Genomic DNA, 27,167 nt, shown 5'->3' with positions numbered 1-27,167 from the left:
AACCGTGACCATACCCAACAGGCAGCTCACACCACAAAGGACCCCCCCCAACACCCGTGACCATACCCCGCAGGCAGTCCACACCACAGGGGATCCCCCAACATCCATGACCATACCCAGCAGGCAGCCCACGCCACAGGGGACCCCCCCAACACCCGTGACCATACCCAGCAGGCAGCTCACACCACAGAGGACCCCCCAACACCCGTGACCATACCCCGCAGACAGTCCACATCATAGGGGACCTCCCAACAGCCCTCACCATACCCAGTAGGCAGCCAGGCAGCCCACACCACAGGGGACCCCCCAACACCCCTCACCATACCCTGCAGGCAGCCCACGTGGGACTATACCCCGCAGGCCGTCCCCGACTCATGTACCCCTACCAGTGATGGCAACCTGCAGGCAGGCCACAACGTATGTCACCCCCCAGTGACGGCAATCTGCAGGCAGGCCCCGACTCATGTCCCCCCCACCAGTGACAGCAACCTGCAGGCAGGCCCCGACTCATGCCCCCCACCAGTGACGGCAACCTGCAGACAGGCCCCGACTCAGCCCCCCCCCACCAGTGACGGCAACCTGCAGGCAGGCCCCAACTCATGTCACCCCACCGAACACATTGTCCCAACATGCAATCATGTAGCAAATGTCCACCAAAATGCCACCACATGCTGCCCCCCACAGTGCAACACAACACCCATCCATTAGTGACTCGCCCCAGTGCATGCCCCATGGCATGGGAATCAAAAATGCACACATGAATGCACCCATAGACATGACCAACATTGCTCCACAGCTGTGACACGTGACAGAGCCAATGACGAGTGACACATGCACCAAACCATTGAGAGCAGACACCACTGCACCAAACCATTGAGAGCAGACACCACTTAGATTTGAAGAAATGAACATGTATTAATAATGTAAAACCACAACAACTGAAAGCATGAAACTGAAAATTAAAGTAATGTGAATGAAAATGAAATGCAAAACTAAAAGGAATCAGACATTGAAAAAATAGAAACTCCAAAAAATGGTCCATGTCCAAAGTCAGTCCTTCTGTTTAAAATGAAAATCATTAAAAAACCATTATAAAAATAAAATGCAAAGAAGCCCAACTATATACAAGGATGAAGGGTCCATGATCCCAAAAGTCAAAACATGAATACTTAAAAAACCTATAAAAAACTATATACAAAATGTGGAGAAAAGTCTGTGGACTCCAAATAATAAAAAAAGAAAGCAAACATACAACTAACCAACTATTTACAAAGGCAGTGGGCTAGTCCTATGACTCACCATTTCCCGCAAGAGTCTCGGCCAGGCCATCATCAAATTCTGCGTCAATTTCCCAGAGGCGGGCCACTACTCTATCGTTGAGGGCCCGGATGGACTCCGTCATGCTCCTCTCAAACTCCCTGCGAGTCTCCTCAAGGAAATCTGCCTGACACAGGGTGTTCTGCGTCCTGGCCATGGTGAGTCGTGCCCCCATGCCCTCTGCCACTCTGCATCGATCTGCTGGTTCATTAGCTGCCACACAGAACACATCCTTGTGCCAAGGTCCACGTTGTCCTCCTGCCCGATGGCCGATGCCTGCCCCACTAATGTTGAACCCCTGAGTCATGTCGCCTCCTACGCAGAGCCTGCTGTTGCCAAAAAGCCCTGTGCCTGTGCCTCCAGGACTGCCTCCAGGATGATGACAACCCCCGGGGTAGTCGTGCACATGCCCTGCTGCAAGGTGCCTGCACTACTTCCATTGCCAGTGGTCCTGTTGCTGAGGTGACCACCTCTGCTGAACCTCCGACTCCCGACTGTGGCAGGGATGTGGAATCCACCAGACTGGCTGCCATGGATGGGACAGGTCCACAGGGGGCCCTGGTGGCATCTGGGCCGGAAGACTGCTGAGAGGATTACTGGCGCACAGTGGAGGAAGAGGAGAAAGGGGTTGAATCAGTGCCCAGCACATGTAGAAAACTCGTTACAATGAGCTGAGCTAGCCAGTTCACAAGGGCCCAGACCTCTTGTGATGACGTGCAAGCACCCGACAGAAAGCCTGCACGTCATCACAAATGCCGCCTATGCACCTCGCGATACCGGCTAACAAGGGCTGTCAAACGTCACAACAATCATCACACTCCACAATACACAGGTCAGTGCAAGCAACACACATGCACAAACAAGCATGGCACATGCATCAAACATTCACATCCATGTACAAGGCACTGCGGGCCCATCAGAAGAGGGGGTGAACCTCACATGCATCATGGCACATGCACATCACATACACACACATCACCAGACAGTCATGCATCAGGCCATGTAGACCTCCCGTAACAGTGCACTCGTGGACAACTGGGCCGCATGAGTCAATCAAGCATTGAGATGCTCATGTGTCATGCATCTATGGGATTTGCCAGTCAAACACTCATTACTCAGGCACACGCACATGAACACCATGCATGTCCATGAAGGTGACATAAGCATCCATGTCTCACACCTCTCGCATGTCCAAGTAGAGACACAGGAATGCAAACATGTGAAACTCATTACATGGCAGTGCGCATCATGCTTTGCAACACAGACACCATTGATGTGGAACACGCTTGATAGCACTCACATTCAGCACTGTCATGGACATGCACACACACATCTGTATATGAGTCATGCCAGACAAAAGGACAAGGTGCACACTCCAGCCACACCTCAACATGCACTACGCTGGAAAAGAACTAATGGACACTTACCACTCGACTCCAGACAGAGCTGCAACTCTAAGACCTGGGCGTAAAGCGCTGGGTGTATGCGTTCCAGGACTCTCATCTGATTGTTGGACAATCGGCCCCGGTGCCCCACTTCTTCACCAGATGTGATGAGACGTGTTTGTAGTCGCGGGGTGCCACCCCCTCCGCGTTGATAGCACCCACGATGTCCGCCCAGTTCTTCCTCCATCCCTCCATCCTTGTCAAGGTGCGATATCACAGTGAAGACAGCATCATAATTTGTATTTGTATTTATTAGGTATATACTGCAAAGTGCTGCACATTTTAACAACAGGATAAATTTAACAATAAAAAAAATAACAGTAACAGTAGAAGCAAATACAATTTTGAATCAGACCAACAAAACAGTATGTAGAGCAATTAGACAGAAGGGAAGGTAGTGGTGGTGTAGAACTGGGAGGAAGAGGGAGGGATGGGAAGGAAGAGGAGGGAGACAGAAGGGATAAAAGGAAGAGGATAGAGTGGAGGGGAAGTGGAGGGAGCTGATTATGGGGGGAATAGGGGAAGGGGAGATGAATCATGACGGGGGACCCAGGACTTTCTCCACCTGGATGCCAACATCCGTTGGTAGTGAAGCTGGCAGCCCTCTGCATCTCTGCCGGGGGGTTGCCACTTGCCCCAGATTTTGCTTGGTCTGACATGGCAACCCCCCGAGGCAGGTGTGGGTGGCAACTGGGTCCTGGGGCTGGGCTGTGCAGTGATGGAATAGCAGTCAGGAGTCTTCTGTGTCAGCAGAGGGGGTCTCAGCAACAGGATCTCTGGCAATGGCTTCAGTGCAGGCACCAAATTGAAAGGCATGTAGGAGAGCAGGCACACAGAGTAGGCTGGCAGCAGCATATGGCTCGTAGGAGGCAGCTTGGGGCATCTGGGGCAGGTAAATGGCCTTGTGGGCAGGAGGGTGGGTCTCCAGTGAGCTTTTGTGTTGCCAGCCGGATGCAGAGTGACTCTGCATGTGCAAAAACAGACCGTTAGCATGAAATTAGAGGAAAGAGCTTTAGCATCTAAATAAACGCATAAGTGACGTGAAGCGCGTGGGCGTTGCCCTTCACTATGGGTTAAAGGTCTCTGTAGGACACCAGTGCGCTGTACGTACTTTTCGTGGGGACCGACGTGTGAGATTCTGCTTTTTGTGTGTTCACACACGATTTCTTCACTACGGTTGCAGTGCATAGTTCTTGTTTTGGCGGGGGAGTTGCCTACACATGTGTTTTTCTTCATTTTTCGAGGCAGACGGTAAGTCGCACATGCATTTTTCCCCTGTGGTTGCCCCTGTGTGTCGCGTACCACATTTTCGAGGTCATAGTAGCCTGCGTGTGCCACGTGTACGCATTTTTTTTTAGAGTTTATCAGTGCCACAGACTACTGCGGGACATTCATTACACGCATGTGGGCTACTGAGGGGTCGCGTGCACATTTCTTTTTGTTTTTGGGGTGCCTGAGCATTGCGTGACCCTTCATTTTTCCCCAGGGGTCACAGACCACCTTGCAGGAACACAGGGGTACGTTTTCCATAACGTACCCTGTCCCCTTCACCCCAATTGCCCAGGACAATTGTTGTGTGCACCTCCTATTCGCACTAGTCCATCAGTGCCATGCATGGGAGGCCACCAAGTGGTAAGGGAGGCAAAGCTGGGCGACCTCCCAGAGGTGGCCGCGGTGGGGGACATGGCCAGGGTGGCCAAGGTGGGCAAAGTGGGGAATGTGGACAATGTGGGCAGGGTGGTCCACGAGGGCAGTGTGTCCAGGCCCATCCAGAGACAGCTATGCCCCCCCAGCGGGTCAGGGCGATGCAGCTATGCCATCCCCAGCACCCCTCAGGTCAGACAAGCAGTTCCATCTGCTGTCACGAGCAGGCAGGGAGTAGAAATTGCAGGGGCAGCTGCTGCTGACACCACCCCGGCTCAGGGTCTGCTAGCTCAGCCCAGATTGGTCACAGAACAAGCAGGGGATGACTCACAGGCCAACTTCCATGTCAGGAAGTCCAAAGCATGTGTGGTGAAGGTTGCAAACACCAGGTCAAATGGTTCTGTGGCAGCACTGTCATCTGCTGCCCTGGCCAGCCAGGGTGTGGAAGATACAGGTGCAGCTGCACCAGACACCACCCTGGCTCTGAGTCACCTGGCCAGGACTGTGTTGGTCCCGGACCTTGCCACTGAGGCGGTTGTGGAGCTGGATCCTGCCGACAGCACCCAGCAGCCAATGGCTGCAGTCAGGTCTTCGGTCGTCATGCTATTGCCTGCTTCCAGTGGCCAGTCAACCTGCACTTCAGCCCCTACTGACCGGAGTGGCAGAAGCCACTCAGGGTCTGCACCACCTCCCAAGAGGAAGAAGCGTGCTCCAGTGGAACAGGCTCGGACCCCAGACACGGCTCATGCCTCCGGCACATCAAAGAAGAAGAGTTTCAATGAAGTGGAACTGGATTAACTTGTGGGCTACATGTCGGCACACATCAGCGACATGCTGGTGATGGCAGGGTGCAATACTATGCCTGCTCAGCGTAAGGCCCACTGGCAGTGCCTTGGGATGTGAGAAGCGCACAGCTGATGATTGCTCGAAGCTAAGGCATTACCTCCGAAGCAGAGCAAAAAACAAGCTTGCTGCTAATTACGCCTCTACTCTGGTGAGTGGCTGTGGGTCACCACCAGAGGAGAATGAACTCACTCCACATGAGGAGATTGCTGGAGGCTTCATCGATGAGGGTCAGATCCAAGGCATGGGAGGCATGCCGGATTATGAGACAATGTCCGGTGAATGTTCATGCGTGTGTCCAGGCCATGTGTATTTTGCGTGGGTGATGTGTTGTGACTGAATGCCAGTTCAGGCTATGTATTCATGACTGCTATGTGTGACCCATGCAATGCTTGACTGATACATGCTTGTTGTGATGCAGACTGCATACAGACCATGTGCTGCACACGGAGGCAATCCTGTTCACCACACCAGCACCCTCCTTCCATGTCATTCACTGGCCAGCCTTTCTTGCCCATGTTCTTGCTCCAATATATGCTTGCAGATAGCCTGTGATGAGCTTCCACTAAAATCTCGCCCTCTGTCGTTACATAACTGACATCTTTGTGAGGTCACCCTGCAAGCTGTTCCTCCTCAGGGGCATCCTTCCTTGCCTCTCTATTCCCCAGCAACTCACTGTCTCCATGGGACTGGTGATTCCCATGGCAGACTACCGCAATGGCCTGTTCCCGATATTCTGTGAATATACACTCTTCCCTCTGCAACTCTGCCAGACATGGATTGTGTGGGATGTCCTTAGGCCTTGATGCAGGGTCTTTCACTCAGACTGTGCTGATGGCACAGGCTCACAGTGGCCATGAATGCTCATTTATGGCCACATGGGCCATGTGCATTTCAGGCAAGCCCCTATGGGTCCGGGGCAAGGCCCTCAATCAGCTCCATCTCCAGTATTTCCTCCTTCTCATAGTATTTGATCATCCCTTTCCTGCTCACTCAGGGTCAGTTGATCCTCACACTCATTTGTTTGTGGTTCTCGTCTCTGTCATGCATGAGCCTCCCTCTGGTACAGCCTCCCTGCCTCTATACAACTGCTGGTGTAGCTTCTCCATGTCTGGGTAAACTTCTGATGTTTCCTCATGTGTTGTGCTTTCTGTACTCCTCTCCCCTGCTCTAGTCCCAGATGACTCAGATAATCCAATTGACACCTGCCCACACTGTCTGCTACTACACAGTACTCTGATCCACCATTTCAAGCCATGCACTGCCTTCAAGCCATTCCCCGTCCTTGGGTGACAGCGGGGTTACCGTATCCCTACAACCCACTGCCAGCACTTTGCACATGATGACTGCACTTGCCCTTCCACAGACATCATGACACCTCATTGACATTACTTGTTTTGTGTTTTTATTGTAAGTTGAGGCCTTACACATGTACTGCACTGCACCCACACACTTCTGAGCACAGTTTCTCGCGTCAACATTCCTGTTCACTTATGTGATGTCAACGTGACCTAGCATTGATGTATCTATGTGCCTTCCTTAACTGTATTTCAACACCCTAGTGTTGTTGCATCCTGTGACGCATGTGTGTTTTGACTTAGTGCTTTCCATGTGCTGTCAAATGGCATGCATTTCACATGGATCATGGACAGTAGTATTTGAGTTCCATCTGGGTCTGGTTGACAGTACTGACATGCCTATGCTACGTGCCATCCGTGTGTTTGCATCTGTCATGTATGTGGGAGGTCTATGACATGCACAGGCTTCTGTGTGATGCAGGTGCTATGCACCATGCAGTACACATGTTGGCTTGACATTTGACACGCATCCATGTCTGCTTTCAGGTCCCCTTACATTGGATTGCCATTGCATGCATGCCTGAGTTTGTGTCATGTGTGACATGGCTGTTTCATGTGTTGGCTGTCTACATTGTGATACCTATGTGTGTGATATATGCTGTTAACATGTGTGCCTATGTCTTCTTTTCATTGGAGGAGGAGGTGATGGCGGAGGGGTTGGAGTGTTCAGGGCCCCAACCAAGCACCAGTGGAGGCTGTGGTGTGGTAGGCCATGAACAACCATGGGTGCTCCAGACCATCCTGACCACGGGAGTCCCTGAGTACACCTCTGAGGATCTCTATGTCTCTGATGCAGATTCAAATGTTGAACCATATGTGCTGTTGCAAGTTAGTGATTCTGGCATGGATGTTGTTATGTCTGACACACCTGCAGTGGGTGTAGAGTGCCAAAGGGCCCAGTCAGTGTTGGTGTGTCTGCCTGTGGTGGTTACTGATGCAGAGTCACACTCCACACAATGTGCTCCTGTTCCTGGGAGGAATGCAGTCCTGCAGCCACAGGCAGTGCCAGCACAGCAAGTACCAGGTCTCCTTGGGCCCAACAGGTGTGGTGTCCAGCAGCGTGGTGGCCGTGCACCACTGGGTAATACTGTGTGCAAGAATTCCATGTATGCCATTGCACAGCAACAGGGGGCATCATGTGAGATGATGGCTCAAGGTGTGGAAAAGGTGGCCAATTCCATTCTCCCCCCGAAAGGCAGGTGGAGCTCCAGCAGCAGGCAACACGGTCCACATTCCACTCACACAGGCAGGACATGTTGGCCGCCAACAGGGACCAATGGGTTGAAGTGGGGGCTCTGTGCACAGCCATTGCTGCTGAGGCAGTGGCCCACAGGGATGCCCTTAGGGAAGAGAACACCTCCCTCAGAAGTACTCTGGCTGCACTTATGATGGCCCAGAGTACACGGGTGGAACAGCAGATGGAACAGCTGACACACAACATCTCTGCTGAACTCCATGCAAGCCGTGAGGATGGGCTGTGTTTCAGGTGAGGCCTTGCAGGCAGAACTCAGTGCTAGACGTGAGACCTTGCAGGCTGAACTCCATGCTACATGTGAGGTGCAGCATGGGGACCTCCGTACCATCATCCTACAGAACCAAACCTTTCAGACCCGCATTCTTGCTGCCATGGAGGAGCATGCCAGGGCTATGCATGGTCAGGCACCTTTACCACGGACATCTTCTGATATTCCACCAGAGGGTGATGACAGTACTCCCACGATGGCCTAGCCGTGCAGCCGTGCAGGCCATGAGCCCATGGAGGATTTTTATTTTAATTTTCAACATCCACACATGTGGATGTTGAGTTGCACCCTGCACCTCCACCCTCCTGGGAACCCCCTCTCCCCACCCTGGTCGACCATGGCCATTTTTTTTTTAAACTTCTCTTTATTGGCAAGGAGCACTAGCAGGTGCATTACATACTACATCAACGAAACATGTTACATGTTTAAGGGTACGGACAAACAATCAGTGCATTAGTAAGAAGGCAGGCACATTCACAAAAACAAATCAAGTCCAGTGAGACCATGGCCATTTTTGATTTTGTTTCCTTTTTTTTGTCTATTGTGCATTCATGTAACAGTGTGTTGCTATGTGGCATCTGAAGGCATCCACTGTGTGTTCTGGCTGGGCCCATTCAGGATTGTCTCGTGTTGGTGTTTGTGGCTTGGGGTCTGGACACATGTGCCACTGCTGTTTCCCCTTTTTATGGGCTCGCAAGGATGGCAGCGTGTAACAATAACTTGCACAGAGTCATTTGGGCTCCATCTTTTCTGTGGCCAATCTGAAGTCCAAACTATGTATACACCCCTAGTGGGGTGAATTTTGATGGAATGCCAGTGCTTGCGATTGAGATAGATGTGCTCATTGGCCTTAGGTGGACGTAGGGCCACATGGGTGCAATAAATGGCACCAAGCACTTTTGGGAAGTGTGCCACCCTGTAAAGGTCCTGGACCACGGCCTGCCTTTCTGCAGGTGTTCTGGGCATGTATATGTGCCTGCAGAATGAGGGGTGTGCAGTCATGATTGCCAACACCAGGTGTAGACAGCGTGACTGCGTGGGCTGTGAGACACCCCCAACTATGGCAGTTGGCTGCTGAAATGACCCAGCGTCCAAAAAATACAGTACATTGAGCACCTTTTCCAAGGGCTCAGTGCTTGGGAGCACAGGGTGGGTGATGTGAGGTCAGCCTCCCACTCAGTGACCAGGTCTAGGATGATATGAGAAGGAAACCTCTACCTACCATAGACCTGTTCATCAGACATCCCAAACAATCTGGTCCTGGGTAAAAAAAATGTGGGGCCTGGCTATCCTCCTCCTCCCGCAGTGTCCCATGATCACTGCTGCGAGGAATGGTACATTCTTAATAGCTGTATACGTGCGTTTGTTGTTTGTGCGCACTTTGATGCTGTGTGGGAGTGCTTATGCTAGCTTTCGCCTGGTGTACGTGTTTCCGGGTTTGTGCGTCTTTTTCTGCGCGCCGATTAGCCCTTTTCGATTCCATGAATATGTGTTGTTATCGCGCGTGTGGGCATTGCGGGGATTTCGCGGCGATACTTCCTCCGTTACTCCCACATTTTCACGTGTTGTTCTCCATTCCACTTGTTCCGCCTCCTTTTTAGTTGTGTGCGCTGGACAGTGTGCGCCTTCTCTGGGCGTCTCGCGCAGAGCGTTCCTGATGGCGCAATGACGTGTAGGACCCATGCGGATTCGCGGCAAGTCCCGAGTAAGCCATGTGCAATGTGTTCCATGAATTGGTAAACGTGCGCTTGAGCGCACTTTGCACCTGTGCGCTATGTTTTTCACACTTGCGCCCCATTTTCGGCGCATATTTATTCCATGCATGTCCCTGTAAATGTATTTGACCCTCATAAGTAGTACATCATATGCACTATCTTTTATGCAACATGTGTGTGTAGTACACTGTAGTTGTCTTCACATATAATATTAATTGGGTCATGGGGAAAAAAAACAAGATGGATTAATAAAAACATACACTATCAAGTTAATACGGTAAATGGGTGGGAGTATAATGAGTGGGGAATACACTGAATGGGTATAGGAACACAGGATGCAGTAGGGTGGGTGAGAGTACAGTGGCTAGTAATATGGTGGGTAGGAGAACTGAATCTAGGGTACATTGATAAACAGGGGGGCGTATGGTAGGTGATTACAGTAGAGAGGATTGGTAGGTTGAGTAAATGTGAGATACAAAACATTCACACATGTAGAAACACTACCCATGGCCACAGTAATAAGCCCACAGTGATTATGACAGAATTTGCAGCGCAAGGAATATGCCCTTTAACTGTTCCTTCACAGAGATTGGGCACATCTTTCCTTATCAATCATCTACCACAGGACCAGTATCATAATGTTGAAAATGCATACAGGAACGCCCATGAGCACCACAAGCTAAGGATGCTAGGGTGTCATTAATCACATCAGCGAGAATCTGCACCTCCTCCTTCACCACCTCCTCATCCACCATTGCAACACCTCCAACCATTATCAAAGCCACAACTTGCCCTAGTGGTACCTCAAATCCACCTGCTGCCATTACACTGGTACCCAAGGTTTCATGTCTGACAGAAGTGGTTTGAGGACGATATACTTTGAGTTCCAAATCCATCCCCGCCACAGAAGAGGCCTACAGGAATGAAAACTTGTCCAGGTATAGATACACTAGATAGGGATATATAGGGTGTGGATATGGTATAACGATAAGAGAAGAGATGGTAGGGGTACAATCAAGGTAGAACAATTTTCAGTATAATGAGTTGGTGGGGATACTCAGGGTTAGATAAACTGGGGGAGTATGGTGGGTGGTTGCAGTAGAGAAGGTGGGGTAGGTTGACTAAATATAGAGAAGGTGGGATACAAAAAACAGTCACACAGTTAGAAACACTACCCATGGCCACAGTAATAAGTCCACAGTTATTATGTCAAAATTTGCACTGCACATCTTCTTCTACTGGTACCTCAAATCCACCTGCTGCCATTCCACCATGGCCAGAGTAATATTTGTCTGTAAAAAAAGAAAACATAGTTAGAGAACATACCATATGAAATACAATGATTTACAGTTGTACACACATTTCTTTTTACCCTCATATGTAGTGCATCTTATGCACTATATTTGATACACATTTATGTGTAGTACACTGTTTCTCTCTTCACACATAGTAATCATTGGAAAGAAAATCCAACGTGGATTCACAAACCCATACACTAAGAATTCTAAAAGGTAAATGGGTGGAAGTATAGTGGGTGGGGGATACATTGAATGGGTAAAGGTACACAGGAGGCAAGTGATAGTACACAGGCTGAAAATACAGTGGGTGGGGGATCTAAAACTGGGGTAGGGTAGCTGAGGTTTAGAAAGAGGGGATCGGATGGTTTGGATATTAAGCGTGAGAGTATGGTGCAGAACAGGACAGATGGTGAAGAAACAATTCACGGGTAAGAATATGGGAGGTGTGGGGGGCTGGATGAAGAAAGCATTCCTGCTCCCACTAAAAGCATATAAAGAAAACAGTGCATAGGTGCACAGGTACTGCAGTAGCTGCAGATATACACTCCACTCGTTGGGATTAACTCCGCCCTCACACACCACCATATAGCAAATTGAAAACATACAAATGCAAGATGTGTCAGTAGAAACTACACCATGGGCCATCCAACATCCTGTCTCAAAGTTTGGGAACATCCATGCTCATCCAACACCTGGCAAGAGTACATTGGGATGACATTGATGACGAGTACCAGAAGGCTTATAAGCAAAAAAAATACAAGTTCATGCTCCCAACACTGTTAGACAAAGACTTGCGCCTACATCAACACTGGCAACCACCACAGCAACCGTAAGTACATCATGAGAAACAATTTGGTTATTGGGAAAAAAACATGGTAGACTGAAAAAAACAATACATTTGTCAAGGGACTTCTTTACTTTTCATCACTGCTTTTAAAATGTAATTCTCTGCGGTATGTCCCATAACTTGGATTATTTGAATCTTCTCCTTCAATGGGAGGTGGTTCACAAGAATAACAAATGTACTCCGATGGATTTGCAAGCAGTGGTTGAAGTGTATGAAAAGAAGTAGTGGAACTATGTTCCCTACTGGCCTGTTCCCACTCCCCACAAACCCCATCACCATGCCCCCTGCCATGCAGAATACAAACCCTGAACACCTGTGCCTGCTGCTTAAGGGAACATTCAATGCAGAGCACTGAAAGCGAAAGTTTCAACTTTTTCCTGCACTTTTATTTTAAAAGAAAACCATTCCAGCACAGTTTCTTTTTAGAATAAAAGTATAGGAACAGTATAACTTAATCAAAAAAAGTAGAGGAGCACCGCTCCCAACCGCTCCTGCCCACTTCGACCACTGCTTGCAAGAAATTATGCCAGGATCCGTCAATTCTCCCACCTCACAAAAAATTGGAGACAGCTGGAGCTACTTCATGGATGAGGTGCATGAAAGTTTAGGACAAATACAAACAAATACATCTTTACCCCTAGAAACCCGCTTTCAAAAAGGGAAATAGCTGCAAATAAATGCTGTCCATTTCAAAATGTATTTTTTAAGCAGCATCTTAGTGAAAGTTAAAATAACACATTAAGAATTAACTGCCACTTAATCTGAGTAGGTGGAAAATAGTGGCCATATATGTCATCTTATTGCAGTGGTTAAGATAGCTGACACACACAACACTGCAAAGAAACTTTAAAATATGTAAATATTTCTGATACTTTCACATCAGTGACACTCACAGAATGTGTATACAGTGTGAGTTCTGCAATCAAAATGAGTAAAGTGCACAAAATAGTGGCTTTAATACTTTCCAAAATCAATATCACAAAAAGAGGACTACATCATAAGCAAAGTACTAAAATGGCTGACACATTTTCACTAGAAGCTATCACAGACTAGTACAACAGTAAAAACAACCAATTACAAACACTGAAACACACAGAACACTTTTTTTACCCACCATCTTTGATAGAAGCAGCTATTCAAATGCAGCTATAAACAACACCTTGTAGTCGCAGATACACCTACATTTGTTACTGACTTGAAAACAAACCTTGCTAACCATTAAAAGTTCATAAAAGACAAGGGTAAACCTTAGGACTTAAAATAAGGAACACAAGTAAAATTGTGTGGTCTAACATCAACATAATAATATGATTATTGCACAGAAAATGTATGGGTCAATACATGCGGGTATAGGTATAGCAGAGGGTACAACAACAGCCAATGAACTAACGAAACACATTAGCCTACCAATGTGTGACTGCCCATGTGCATATATGCGTGGAGTATAGAAACAAGCAATGGTGTTGTTTTATTTGTAGCTCGGCTATTCAAAAGAATTGTGAAAAGAAAATGATTTGCTGCACTCCCAAACCCTCACCAAGTGCCCCTAATAACTCTACCAACTCTCCCTACTCCCCTAATATCCTCTCACCTCCCCTGCTCGCTCCCATTCACCCATAACACGTATTACTGTTTTTGAGGACGGTGGAGTGCCTGTGTGTGTGTGTGTGTGTGTATATTTGAGAGTACTTGTGAACGAGCAAAGTGGGGTCTGTTCATATTATTATATGTTTTAATGTTTCAATATGATGTTGATTTGAATATGTTTTTTTTCTTGGTCACATGAGATTGTTCCATATGAGACATTAAAAATAATGCGTGTGTAGCCTTTCAAACTTGGATGGTAATGTTAAAATGATTGGAATTTGGAACATTCCCAAAATTGGCCTGTTTAACAAATTCTGGGTTTGATCAAATAGCACTGACAGTATTACATGGACATTCTTGGAGTTGTACTATAGAGTTACCTTCTGCTTATTTTTCACTACATCTAAGACGAGGTGGAAAAAATTAACATCAATATATTAAAAATGATTTTTCTATAAGCACCTTAAATTAACATGGATTGGTGATTTTGAAGATTAAACTACGTTATTTGTGTATTGAAGTCAACATTGAGCATGACATTTCTAAAAATAAATGTAAGGACGAAGCTATCTTAAAGAATAAAACAGAGAACCAACTAAAATATGTATGCACAAAAGATGTATGGAATGTGGATTAGTAGGCAATGAGGAGTTGTGGTAAGGTGATGAGGATTGAAAGTGACTGATAATATATGCAACACATTGGTGCCAATATTACCACCCAGGGTTGACAATGGGTGCAATAACCATGTGTCTCGGCCATATCCTTTTCTCCATCCTAATCAGTCAATGTGTATGGCCATGTGTGGGGGCCGACAATGTACACCAGCAACATTGCTGAAATAGAAACAAGTCTATCACGCCATCTTCTCAGTAGCCTAGCAAGGGATTGAAGCGCTATAGACTCACTCTTTCTCCCCTCTTCTTCAATACATCTGTAAAGCCAACTGATTCCTCTTGACTAGATATAATGATCTCCCTCTATATCTATTAATCTCTCTACATCCATCTATCTCTTTTTAGCCATCTCTATCTATGAATCTCTATATCTTACTGTATCCATCTCTCTATCTTTCTCCATGCTAACATGCATTTGCATCTCTCTATGTGAATAGTTTCATGTAGCTCATCCCTCTCAATGTTTCCATATGTATAAGAATCTCTCCATCTACTGCTATTCATATCTGGCTCTGCATCGTCATGTATCAATACTTCTCCCTCTATCAATCTCTCTATCTACACTCATCTCTGCATGTCCACAAACATATTTATATTCATATATCTTTTTGCTTTTCAATGTATCTATCCATCTCTCTCTGTTTAAGTGTGTTTCTATGTCTAGAACCCTCTATGCATCTCTCATATCCACCTATCCATCATCTCTCTGTATCTATCTATCCATCTCTGTATATCTGTATCCATCCCAATCTGTGTGCTTATTTATCTCTCTCTTTCCATATCTCTTTATACATAGAGCTCTATGTATCTCTATATCTATCTTTGTAAATCTATATATCCATCTCTGTCCATCTATGTACAGTTATACATCTGAAAATATGTATTTCTCTATAGCTCACTGTCCATCTCTCCCTGCAAATATAACTACATGTATCTCTTTTCCTATATATCAATCTATACATTCATCACTCTCTATCCATCTACCTTTATTCATCTCCCTGCATGCATCTTTCTGTATCCCTCTATCATTTCTCTGTATACATCTCCTACTATGCATATCTCTCTGTCTACATCATTATCTATCCATCTCTCTCTATGCATCTGTCTATATTTGTATCCATCTCACTCAGATCTATGTATTCCTGCCGTTTCCCCGCCACCTCCCACCTGACTCCACTCATCCCTTCATTGTCTCTGTCACAAAGTAAGAATGCTTGGTTTTTCCAATTGGTGACAAACATGACTATTTTGCGAAACATTACTATTTTATTCAAATACCAGTAAAACAGGTATTCAATTATCATCGTTATTAAAGGAAACTCTTTTCCTCGGGTTACAATGAAATTACTCATTATTTGTTTTACCCAAAAGATTTAGATGAGAATGCCAGTTCGAATCTCTTTGCTATGTAGACATGGCAGACCAGAAATAATACAAGAATAAGCTCCTTGAGAGCATGTAGTCTTGTAAGTTTATTTAATAATTTAACACGGTTTGATTAAGAATATGTATATTAATAGTACCCTTTGAAGTAAATATTATATTATGGTGAGGAGAAAAAATATTGTCTTATTTTCTGTCTATCCTAAATAGAAAAAGGAACATAATCATTTTCATTTCTATGTTAAATGCGAAACCAAAAGCCCAGGGGACCTTGAACGTTTGAACACTGAAAGAACAGGCTCATTGTAAGTTGTCCCTGAAAGGGACAGAGTAAACAGTCCAAGGATAAAATATAGTAACTAAGACGAAAATATTTAGATAACATGTACTTCAAAGCAATACATCAAATGAAATAAAAGTTTTGATTCTGAATAGCGCTGGAAAGAGAATGAACTGCATTTTACATTGCAAACGTAGACAGCCAACAATTCATGTAAGTTTTGTTTTCATAATTATTATAATATTTATGTAACTGTGTTCTTGAGGCAAACCGATATGCATTTATTTTCAACTTGATACATAGACAGCACAATATTTTAAAATTAGAATATCAAATGGTGAAATAATGTTTAAATAAGGAATACATTTCAACGCAAGGACAACTTATAGCTTCAAAATGTTAGAACTTGAATGTGTCAGTCGAATTGCACATTGTGGTTTTGGCTTCAAATTGAATGATGGAACTTGTAGTGTAGTTAGCAACTTATAATTTCACATTGCAACACAGGACTTGCTCGAATACACCTCCATGTAACATGGAAAGTTGTGAGGTATGCAGTAAACATTAACAATTCAGAAAATGAAGGATTGCCATACTTTTGCCATACTATTTTTACTGAAAAGAACAAATCAATATATGATGCACTCCTATACATCATTTGTATATGCAGACTACATACAACGCTATGTTTTATTTAAATATAGCAAATTGTTTTACTTGTTTTGACAATTGGTATTAAAATATAGTTTCTTTATTCCATCGAAATAGTTACTTACTAAAAATGTGTGTATGTCATAGTCACTATTTTCCTGCACATAGATCCTTCAACCAAACCTGGAGCATTATTATCACAAATCGAAGTGTCACCTCGATCTTCTGGTATGATCGTGGTGCTCCTGTTTGCCCATTTGCAGTGCCCGCTATCAGGACCAACATGGCTGCATTTCATCTATGAACACACGCGGAGAGAGAAATGGATGATGGGACTGCATCGAATGCTATTTTACTCCATGGAACATTCACTTGCACGTTCAAGTACTGTGATTAAAACAATGAAGAATGAAATCTGAAATATTGCACAGAATGTAACTGTCAACCTAAACATTATTACTATGGCTTGGAATAAACAATTAGTTCTTCCATTGATTATGTATGACAAAGTTGTAATGGCTACTTTGGGTGTATTCAAGTATTTCCTTTGCAAAAGAAATATAACAACTTGGTAAATTCCTGACTATGGCCCTCATTAGGACCCAGGCGTTAAGGGGTTTACGGCGCCGTAAACAGCGCCGACCCTTAACGCCTGATTCCAAGGTCCCTTTGCGGGATGGTGATTTTAACGCCTGCTTTTTGCAGGCGTTAAAACCCATGCCGCAAAGGGACCTTGGTGCTAATTACGCCACCGTAATTTACGGTGGCGTAATTAGCGCTTTTCCCCATTCCCATTATGCCCTATGGGGCAAAAATGGGAATGGGGAAGGGTAAAATGGGAAATGGGGATTTACCGCCCCACTCACCTTGGAATGGGGCGGTAAATCCGCCATCCACCATGGTGTAAACATAGTTTACACCATGGTGGTAAGGGTACGACCCAGGCAGTAACTTACCGTCTGGGTCGTATATGAGTAATTATTGAAAAGTGTAACTTGTCATCTTCTTTTTTTGAAAAGCTAGTAAACATTAACTGTCTGTGTGTATGTGTATCTTCTGCTTTTTGCGTTAGTTAACGTGTTGGCATAATTGCTGACAGCAGACATTTGGCTATCCTGTGCACCAACGCTATGAAAAGGGGCAGAGCACATCGGTTTGACTGAATGATGTCAGCCTGAGGGGGAGTGTGTTATGATTTACTGCCGCCAGGGCACTTCAACTTAGTGCAATTGATCAAAGGATAAGATTATCACAAGATGGTGGCTTCCAACCTGTGCAGTTCACGTGTCTAAATGTCAGAAAATCAAAGATAAGATGTGATTGAATGATGTATGCTCGAAAATACATGCCCTATCAATTGGGCCAATACAATTCCTGAGGGAACTTCTCCTTTAAGGGAATTGCAGCTGAGACTTAGAATTGGATTCTTATCTGCATAAGAGTCTGCATAAAGACGTTTACTCATACGTTATGTACTTATGTTTAATTAAATGGGATGTTTGTGTTGATTTTTTTTTTAAATAATGTGCCAGTGCCTGTACCGCAATGCATATGCATGAAGTCCAGTTTGTGAAGACTCTGGCTGGCTACTACTGCATAGAGATAATAGAGAATAATCTCTGTAGAGAATGTGTACTGCAAAATAGACTCAATTATTCCAAAATGGTCACCAGAGAGTGAGGTTACACTATCACAAGCTCCTGGCTTAGCTCCCCCTAATTGAAAGGGGAACAATATAGAAGAAGGACAGTGTGTGAAACTAAAACGGAAGCATATCCCTCAAATAAAGGTGATGGATAACGGCACAGCCATAGATGCAGCAGCAGGTGCAGCAAATCGAGGCAAGTGAATAGAGAAGAGACCCTGCATCCCCCCGGGATAACCGCACCGAGAAGCTGTGAAAAGAGGGAGGTGTCTGCTGCAGAGGAGTGGACTGGTGAGACAAGCAAAGAAGCAAAGAGAAGGCTTGGGGGCAGCAGAAAAGGGGCCCTGGCAGTCGTGGAAGGAGTAGGAAAGCTCCAGATCCCTAGAGGCGGCTGAGGGATGAGGCAAGGAGGAGCTCTGCCAATCGGCAGAGGCCTCGCTGAGGGACCATGCGGAGTGGAGGAGCACCGGCAGCGGCGGCAGCGGAGGTGTGGTGAGACACCCGAGGCAGTCAGCTGGTAGGCACAGGAGCGGCGTGGTGCAAGGAGCACACGGCAGAGGAACAGCGAAACCTGCGGATCCGAGGGGGAGCTGGACAGAGAGGTGCCGGCTGCCATAGAAGTGTATGCAGTGGCTACGCAGCGGGGAGAACTAGTCAGATCCCTGGCAGGCGGGAAGACCCCTAAGGAAGCCCCACTCAGCCAGCACCGCAAGTAGCAGAGGTGGCCTAGAGACAGCAGGCTTGTGAGCTATCACTATTACTTAGTCAACACTGGCAAACGGAGGTAAGAAAACCTCAGAGTAATATATACAGAGTGCCTCGATGGAACACTTTAGCAGTAATCTGCCCCCCGACAAAAGTGTCGCCATCTACCAGGAGGCCGGGGCTTGAATAACATGCATAAACTCTGCATGACTATGACAAAGAGAAATAGGTGAACATTAAGAGTGGAAGCAAGGGGTATGGGAGTTGATGAAAGAGCTCGTAAAGCTGCCAGTCACCACAAGAACATCAGACTGGTACTCTCAGGATAATCTCTGTCTGGAAACAGCTGTAAAAGACAAGGGTCCAATGAAGGACTTGCGTAGACATATAAGTAACACTGCATATGCTAAGGTAGCCATAAAAAAGGAAAGGAGACCTTGGGAACAAGGCCCAACAAGGGGCCGCACCATTAGAATACAGTAGGAAGAAATAACAGCATCCAGAAGAGGAAGAGGGTCAAGGGCTGCAGAATATTCGGAAACAGAAGCACGGAAGCCAAACCATTGGAGGGGCGAAGCATGTGGAAGAGGCCAATTAGGGTGGACATAGGATGAGGTAACATGGAGGAGTGCTGGACCTCACGCAGATGCCAGGACAAAAGGGGAAGCAGACCATGAAGAAAAGTGTCAGGAAGGGCCAGTTGGAAAGGTGCTGGCAGCAATCTCTCTTGGAGGCAGCTCAAGGGGAACACTGCTTGAAACAAAAAGATGTGGAAGATTCACAGGCAACAGGTGAAATGGCCATAAGCAAAGATGAACTCCTAATGTGTTTGTAAGGGATGGAGGAGAGGACCACCACTTCCTTTCAGCAGCAAATAGGGAACTTGAAAGAGGACCTAAAGAACTCACTGAAAGAAATCAGAGAGGACATTAATGCCTCGGGAAACAGGGTAGACTTGTCGGAATAAGGGTTATCAGAGTTAGAAAACGAAGTGCGACAGAACTCTGAATTACTGGAACAGATTGCATCAGCCATGCAGAACCTAGAAATTCAAACAGAGGATTTAGAAAATCGCTCAAAAGATTCCAACATCAGACTCAAGCGATTGGCAGAGGCAACCCTCGATGTAGACCTGAAATCGGTGATGCAGCAGTGCTTTGGCACCCTGTTGACGGGTAACACTACTGGGGATATTTGTTTTGACCGCATACACAGAGTGGGCCCGAAGAGGAGTGGAGAAGGAGACAAACCTAGGGATGTGTTAGCAGCTTTAGAGTCCTATGAGGAGAAGGAGATAATCCTTAGTGCGGCAAGGGCGCAGGACACGATTACTTTTAATGGCTCTCAAGTACACTTCTTCCAAGACCTAGCCGCTTTGACACTTCAGAAAAGAAGAGCAATGGGGCCAGTGACGAGGAAACGGTTTGAAAAGGAATCCCTTTCAAATGGACTTTCCCCTTCGGGCTGGTGATCCCTTGGGATGGTAGACTACAAAGAATTACCACATGCAACGAAGGAATGGCCATCCTAGGCCTAGAGGCAGAGGATATAGAAAGGGGAGTACAACAGCAGATAAACAGGTCCTGGGAGTGGACTACGGTTCACAGGAACAGAAGAGTTAAGCCGAAGGGACCCCAGCTCAGGAAATGAGGGGAAAAAAAAGCCAAGAAATTAGATAACCATAAGCTATGAAGGTGATGTCCATGACAATTGGGGTACCACTAGGGCGAAGAGTGCTGTGTGGATAACACAGACAAGATATGGGCAGAAATTGATAGGGCAGTGGCAGGAGGCCCGCTATCTGGAATACTGTGGCTTCAAGGGAAGTACTACAGGCCACAGAGTGCAAGGTGTAGCATGGTACTGTGTACAACATGTGATATATAGGCTAGGTGGATTAGGAGGGGACAGTTTCTATCATTCCGTCCCCCTTCGCCCCTATGTTTAATAACCCTAACTTTACCCTCGGCAAGGTGAAGAGCTCATTGAAGAGGTGGAAAAAAAGGGAATGTGTAAAGACTGGTGCCATGGTGTGGGAGGGGGAAATAGTTTCTTTCGAGGACTGTAAGACACACGTAGGAGTGGAGGAAGCAGTGAGATTTGAATACGTCCAGTTGAGGCATTGGCTTTGACAAAAGGAGATCCGCCAAGCAGCAATAAAGCCGCGAACTAAATTTGAGGCATTCGCTACCTCACACACTGCGGACGCACATCTAGTGGCAAACATATACAAGATATTACTGGAATATGCAGACCAAAAGATCTGGCCTTCGCAGGCAGCTTGGGAAGGTACTTTGTGAGGGGAGGTACCGGCAGGGCAGTGGGAGGAATTATGGAGGAACATCCTGAAGCTAACCAGGTCCCTCCAGTTGTGGGAGGCCTGGTACAAGACGATGATACAGTGGCATTATACACTGAGTAAACTACATAGGATGTTTGGGACAGTCTCTGCAGAGTTTAGTAGGAGGTTTAAGTGGGAAGGGGACTTGAGACATATCTGGTGGGGCTGCCCTAAAAAAAAGGTTTCTTGGAGGAAGTCACAAAGTCTCTGCAGGAAATAGTGCCGGAGATCATGCCTTTCTCATTGGCTGAGAGTGGAGGAGGACTGGTAGAACCAGAACAATACACAATCTCAAAGCCACAGAAAACACTGGTAACCTTACTAATAGTAGCTTGGATAGTGATTGCAAAAGACTGGAAACAAAAAAACTCACCCACGGTGGTGGGGTGACTCCGTAAACTATGGAACATAGTGGTGAAGGAGTGGTTTCCATATAAGATTCAAGGGGAGACAGACAGATTTCAGAGGGAATGGGGAGAAACGTTTTGCTTTCTGAAAAGGGACTTTATGCAACAATAGTCCCCTCCGAATGTGCGTGTATTAGACATTAAGTGATCGATGCAACCCGAGGTGCCCCAGAAATAACAACAATGTATATATTCGAAGGTCTGTAGTCTGGAGGAGATTTGTATTGACAACATACACAGAGTGGGCCTGAAGAGGAGTGGAGAAGGAGGCAGACCTACGGATGTGTGTCCTATGAGGAGAAGGAGAGAATCCTTAGGGCGGCAAGGGCGCAGGGCACGATTACGATTAATGGCTCTCAAGTACACTTCTTCCAGGACCTAGCCGCTTTGAGACTTCAGAAAAGAAGAGCAATGTGGCCAGTGACGAGAAAACTGCTTGAAAAAGGAATCCCTTACAAATAGACTTTCCCCTACGGGCTGGTGATCCCTTGGGATGGTAGACAACAAAGAATTACCACATGCAATGAAGGAATGGCCATCCTAGGCCTAGACGCAGAGGATACAGAATGGGGAGAGTGAACTCGGGGAGTACAACAGCAGATACACAGGTTCTGGGAGTGGACTACGGTTCATGGAAAAATTAGAGATAAGGCGAAGGGACCTCAGCTCCGGAAATGAGGGGAGAAAGAAGCTCTAAGAAATTAAATAACCATGAGCTATGAAGGTGATGTCCGTGACGATTGGGGTACCACACACAGGAGTACATACGAGGGGCACCTTCGGAAACAGTAATGGATGTCCTTGAATAGAAATAGGCTTAAGCGGGAGGGGTTGGGTCTCTGTTTGGAATCTTAGAAGGTTAAGGAATTCTTAGGTGTCCGGGGTTGAAACGTGGGTCAGTTCCCACTAGCTGGGATGTATCTTAGGATACCAAGCCAGACCCAGAAAGGGATGGAAGGTGTGGGAGGGGGAAAAGGGGTGAGGTTTGGAGGGATCGGGACAAGGGCAGTGATTTACACAAATCACCCGGAGCACATACTGCAGGGAAGGGGCACAAGGGAAGAACCGTAAGGCGAGGAGGTATTATGACAAGGTCACACAACTTGAGGGGTCTCAATACCCTGATAAAAAGGAAACAGATGGCTATACAATAAAAAGAAGCAACATGGATATCATTTTTCTACAGGAGACCCATATAAGGAAAGGGTTTGGTCACAAAATGCATATACAGCAATTTGTGCAACTAATCCAGGAGAATTCCTTAATAAGACTGCAGGGGTGCTGGTGGGCCTAAAGAATTCACTAAAGGCGAAAATTGTTAAAACCATAGAAGATCTGAATGGGAGGTATTCCTGCAGGTGCAGTTGGAGGGAAGGGTAATGACATTAGGTACAGTATATGCTCCCAACATAGGACAAGAGGCCTTTCTACACCAGGTTCTGGGGAAAAATGAAGGGTTGGCAGTAGGGGAAACCATCCTAACAGGAAACTTTAATATAGCTTGGGACCTCGAGAAAGGTACGAGTGGCCAGGGCAGCAATAAGGGACCAGGGCAGCAATAAGAGACCACATCCGTTGGAGGCAGTGCGGAAGCGCTTAGTCAGAATGGGGATGAGAGATCACTGGAGGGCTAAAATGGGGCAAGCTCTGGGGTATACATGTTTCTCCCATTTCCATCAAACTTACTCTAAAATAGATTCTACATGGGGCACCCCCGATATATTAAGGGCATTACCAGATATAGAAGTGAACCCAATCTTGCTCTCAGACCAAGCAGCGATCAAGCTCAATCTTAGGGGGCTAAAACCAAGCAATCCTCTGTGGACATGGAGTTTACCCAGTGAACACATTAGGGATGAGGTCCTACGTGAAATGGTGAGGGACAAAATGTAGAGTACTTCACTAGGAATGACACGAACAGGGTTCCCCTGTGCACAGTGTGGGATGCATTTAAGGTAGTAATATGGGGGGAGTTGATTTCCTTATGAGCTCAAAGAAGTAAAGAAAAAGATAACCTAGAAAAAGAGCTGGAGGCGCTACTGGGGCCTGTCCAGATAGAGTTAGCCAGATGGAAAAACAGGGATATTTACTGCAAGGCTAAGGAAGCACATAGACAGCTGTGGTTAATGAGGACCTCTAGGGCGGAGAGTGCTTTGTCATGATCGAAGCAGCGCTATTATGTGGTGCCAACAAAGTGGACAAATGTTGGCCAGGCTCTTGAAGCAACAGAAAGGCCAGCGTCATGTAGGGGGAATAAAATCGGCAGATGTAACATTTACTATGGATTCTGCGGGGATAGTTTAGTTTTTCATGACATACTAAAAGCACCTGTACTATTCTTGGTGCCCAGAGACAAATAGGATACAGGCATTTTTAGAAGGGATAAAGCTTAATAAGATCTCAGAAGAGGAGAGTGATAGTCTAGAGAAGGAAATAATGGTAGAAGAAGTCGAACGAGTGATAAAGAACCTCCCGAATAATAAACCACCAGGACCAGATGGCTACACAGGGGGATTTTTTAAAGTGTTCTGTCACCAACTAAAGATGATTCTCACTAGACTATTTAATACATTTCGAAACGGGGAAGGAGTCACAAGCTCTATGACAGAGGTGAGTGAAGTAGTGTTCGAAAAGCCAAATAAAGACCCGACAAGTTGCAGGTTATACAGGCCTATAGCGCTACTGAACGTAGATGCCAAAATATACACCGGGATCCTAGCGGATAGAATTAAGGGGGTTCTTCCTGGGGTTATTGGTCAGGATCAATTGGGTTTTAGAACCGGTAGGCAAACATGGGTTAATACCAGAAGGGTGATCCACTTGCTAGAAAATTGGAAATTAAACAGATACCGGCCACTCTGATTTCTCTGAAAGCAGAAAAAAGCTTTTGACAGGGTGGATTCGCCATATTTGGTTCAAACGATGGAACTCATGGGATTCGGGCCCAAATATATCCAATTGGTGGGAGCAAATTATATAACCCCATGATGAGGTTAGCGATGAATGCCTATATTTTGGAGACTGTGAGCATAGAACTAGGGACCAGGCAGGGATGCCCTTTGTCGCTGCAGCTATATAATTAGTGCCCCTGCCAGCGGCAATTAGACAAAACCAGGATATCAATGGGGTCCCTTTTGGGGGGGAGATGCATAAAACAACGGCTTATGCAGATGACATGCTGGTAACACTTGCGGAACCGTCAATGTCTATCCCGGCCCTAGTGAGAACTCTTAAAGAACAAGAGGAGCTATCAGGCTTGAAAATAAATATGGAGAAATCAGAAATGCTGGAAGTAGGACTCATTTAATAAATGTCGACACAGATATTGAACTGTTCCCCTTTTCGTTCTGCAGGAGGGAGCATAACATACCTAGGGATAAAACTGACAGATTCAATTTCAGCTCTTTAGAAGGCTAATTTCCCGGATTTTATTAAAAAATCACAAACAGCTTTTCAAAGGGGACTCCAATGTGGATATCATGGCTTGGGGCAATAAATACTGTAAACATGGTAACTCTTCTGAGGGTACTTTACAGGTTACATACCTTGCCCATAAAAGTCCCGAATGCTTTCTTGAAAAAACGATGAATACATTAATCTCCAGGTTTATGTGACAGAACAAACACCCAAGAGTTGCTTTGGATTTGCTGATGACCCCTAGCCAAATAGGGGGAATGAGGCTCACAAATGTACACTGATACCTTGAAGCAGCCCAATGAAGATTGGTGCCTGAATGATTTACAGATAACAGAGACAAGATATGTGCACGAATTGATAGGGCGGTGGCGGGAGGCCCGCTATCTGGAATACTCTGGGTTCAAGGAAAGAACTGGCCACAGAGTGCAAGGCATAGCAGGGTACTGTGTACAACATGTGATATATGGGCTAGGTGGATTAGGAGGGGACAGTTATCTACAATTCCATCCCACTTTGCCCCTATGTTTAATAAACCTAACTTTACCCTGGGCATGGTGAAGAGCTCATTTAAGAGGTGGAAAGAAAGGGGATGTGTAAAGACTGGTGACATGGTGTAGGAGGGGGAAATATTTTCTTTTGAGGACTGTAACACACATGTAGGATTGGAGGAAGGGGACAGATTCAAATACATCAAATTCAGGCATTGGCTTCAAGAGAAGGAGATCCGCCAAGCAGCAATAAGGCTGCTAACTAAATTTGAGGCATTCGCTTCCTCACACACTGGGGACAAACATCTAGTGGCGGACATATGCAAGATATTACTGAAATATGCAGACCAAGAGATTTGGCCTTACCAGACAGCTTGGGAAGGTACATGGGTAGGGGGGGTACTGGCAGGGCAGTGGGAGGAATTATGGAGGAACATCCTGAAACTAACCATGTCCCTACAGTTACGGGAGGCCTGGTACAACACGATGATATAGTGGCATTATACCCTGAGTAAACTACATAGGATGTATTGGATGGTCTCTGCGGAGTGCAGGAGGGGGTTGAAGTGGGAAGGGGACTGGAGACATACCTGGTGGGGATGCCCTAAAATTAAAGGTTTCTTGGAGGAAGTCACAAAGTCTCTGCAGGAAATAGTGCCGGAGATCATGCCTCTCTCATTGGCTGAGGGTCTAGGATGACTGGTAGAACCAGAACGATACACAATCTCGAAGCCACAGAAAAGAACACTGGTAACCTTACTAAAAGCAGCTTGGAAAGAGATTGCAAAAGACTGGAAACAAAAAAGCTCACCCACGGTGGTGGGGTGGCTCCGTAAACTATGGGACATAGTGGCGATGGAGTGGTCTCCATATAAGATCCAAGTGGAGGCAGACAGATTTCAGAGGGAATGGGGAGAAGCTATTTGCTTTCTGAAAAGGGACTTTATACAACAATGTTGCCCTCCGAATGTGCGAGTATTGGACATTAAGGTATCGATGCAACCCGAGGGGCCCCAGAAATAACAAAACTGTATACTTCTGAAGGTGTATAGTCTGGATGTGTGATCCTGTGGGGGCTGGGGGGTGGTATGGTGGAGTGGGTGGGAGGGAGTAAAACATTTTATGATAAATGCCAATAAAGAAAATATATATATTTTTCTAAATAGGCTCAATTGATTTAGAAGGGCAAATATTGTCAATGGTAGTCAAAAACGTTATAGACAAATGTTAAATTTCAGAAAATGATGAGAGATGGCTGAGAAATGGCAGAGATCATTATGTGCACCTCTCTGCTCTATTGAGAATGTTATTTCTACATGACGTCTGCAAGGGAATCTGCAGGTAGATGGTAATTAGTAATTTAGAAAGGAGAAACCCAGGAGCCTCTCCTCTGCAACCCTTTGGCACAAAGAATTTACAACCTTGACAGCCTTAACTTTGATGTGAGTTTTGAGGAGATGTAAGTTGCTAATTGTACAAACTGTGAAAATCATATGCAACTTTTTACAGTTTGTATCAAAGATGCACATTCATTACATATCCCGAAAACTGACATCAATGCCGGTGCGGACTTTGATGTGAGCTTTCAGGAGATGT

Source organism: Ambystoma mexicanum, chromosome 7p (assembly GCF_040938575.1).
Source record: "Ambystoma mexicanum isolate Mex_15411 chromosome 7p, UKY_AmexF1_1, whole genome shotgun sequence".
Lineage (NCBI taxonomy): Eukaryota > Metazoa > Chordata > Amphibia > Caudata > Ambystomatidae > Ambystoma > Ambystoma mexicanum.
Note: the sequence above shows the minus strand (reverse complement) of the source record.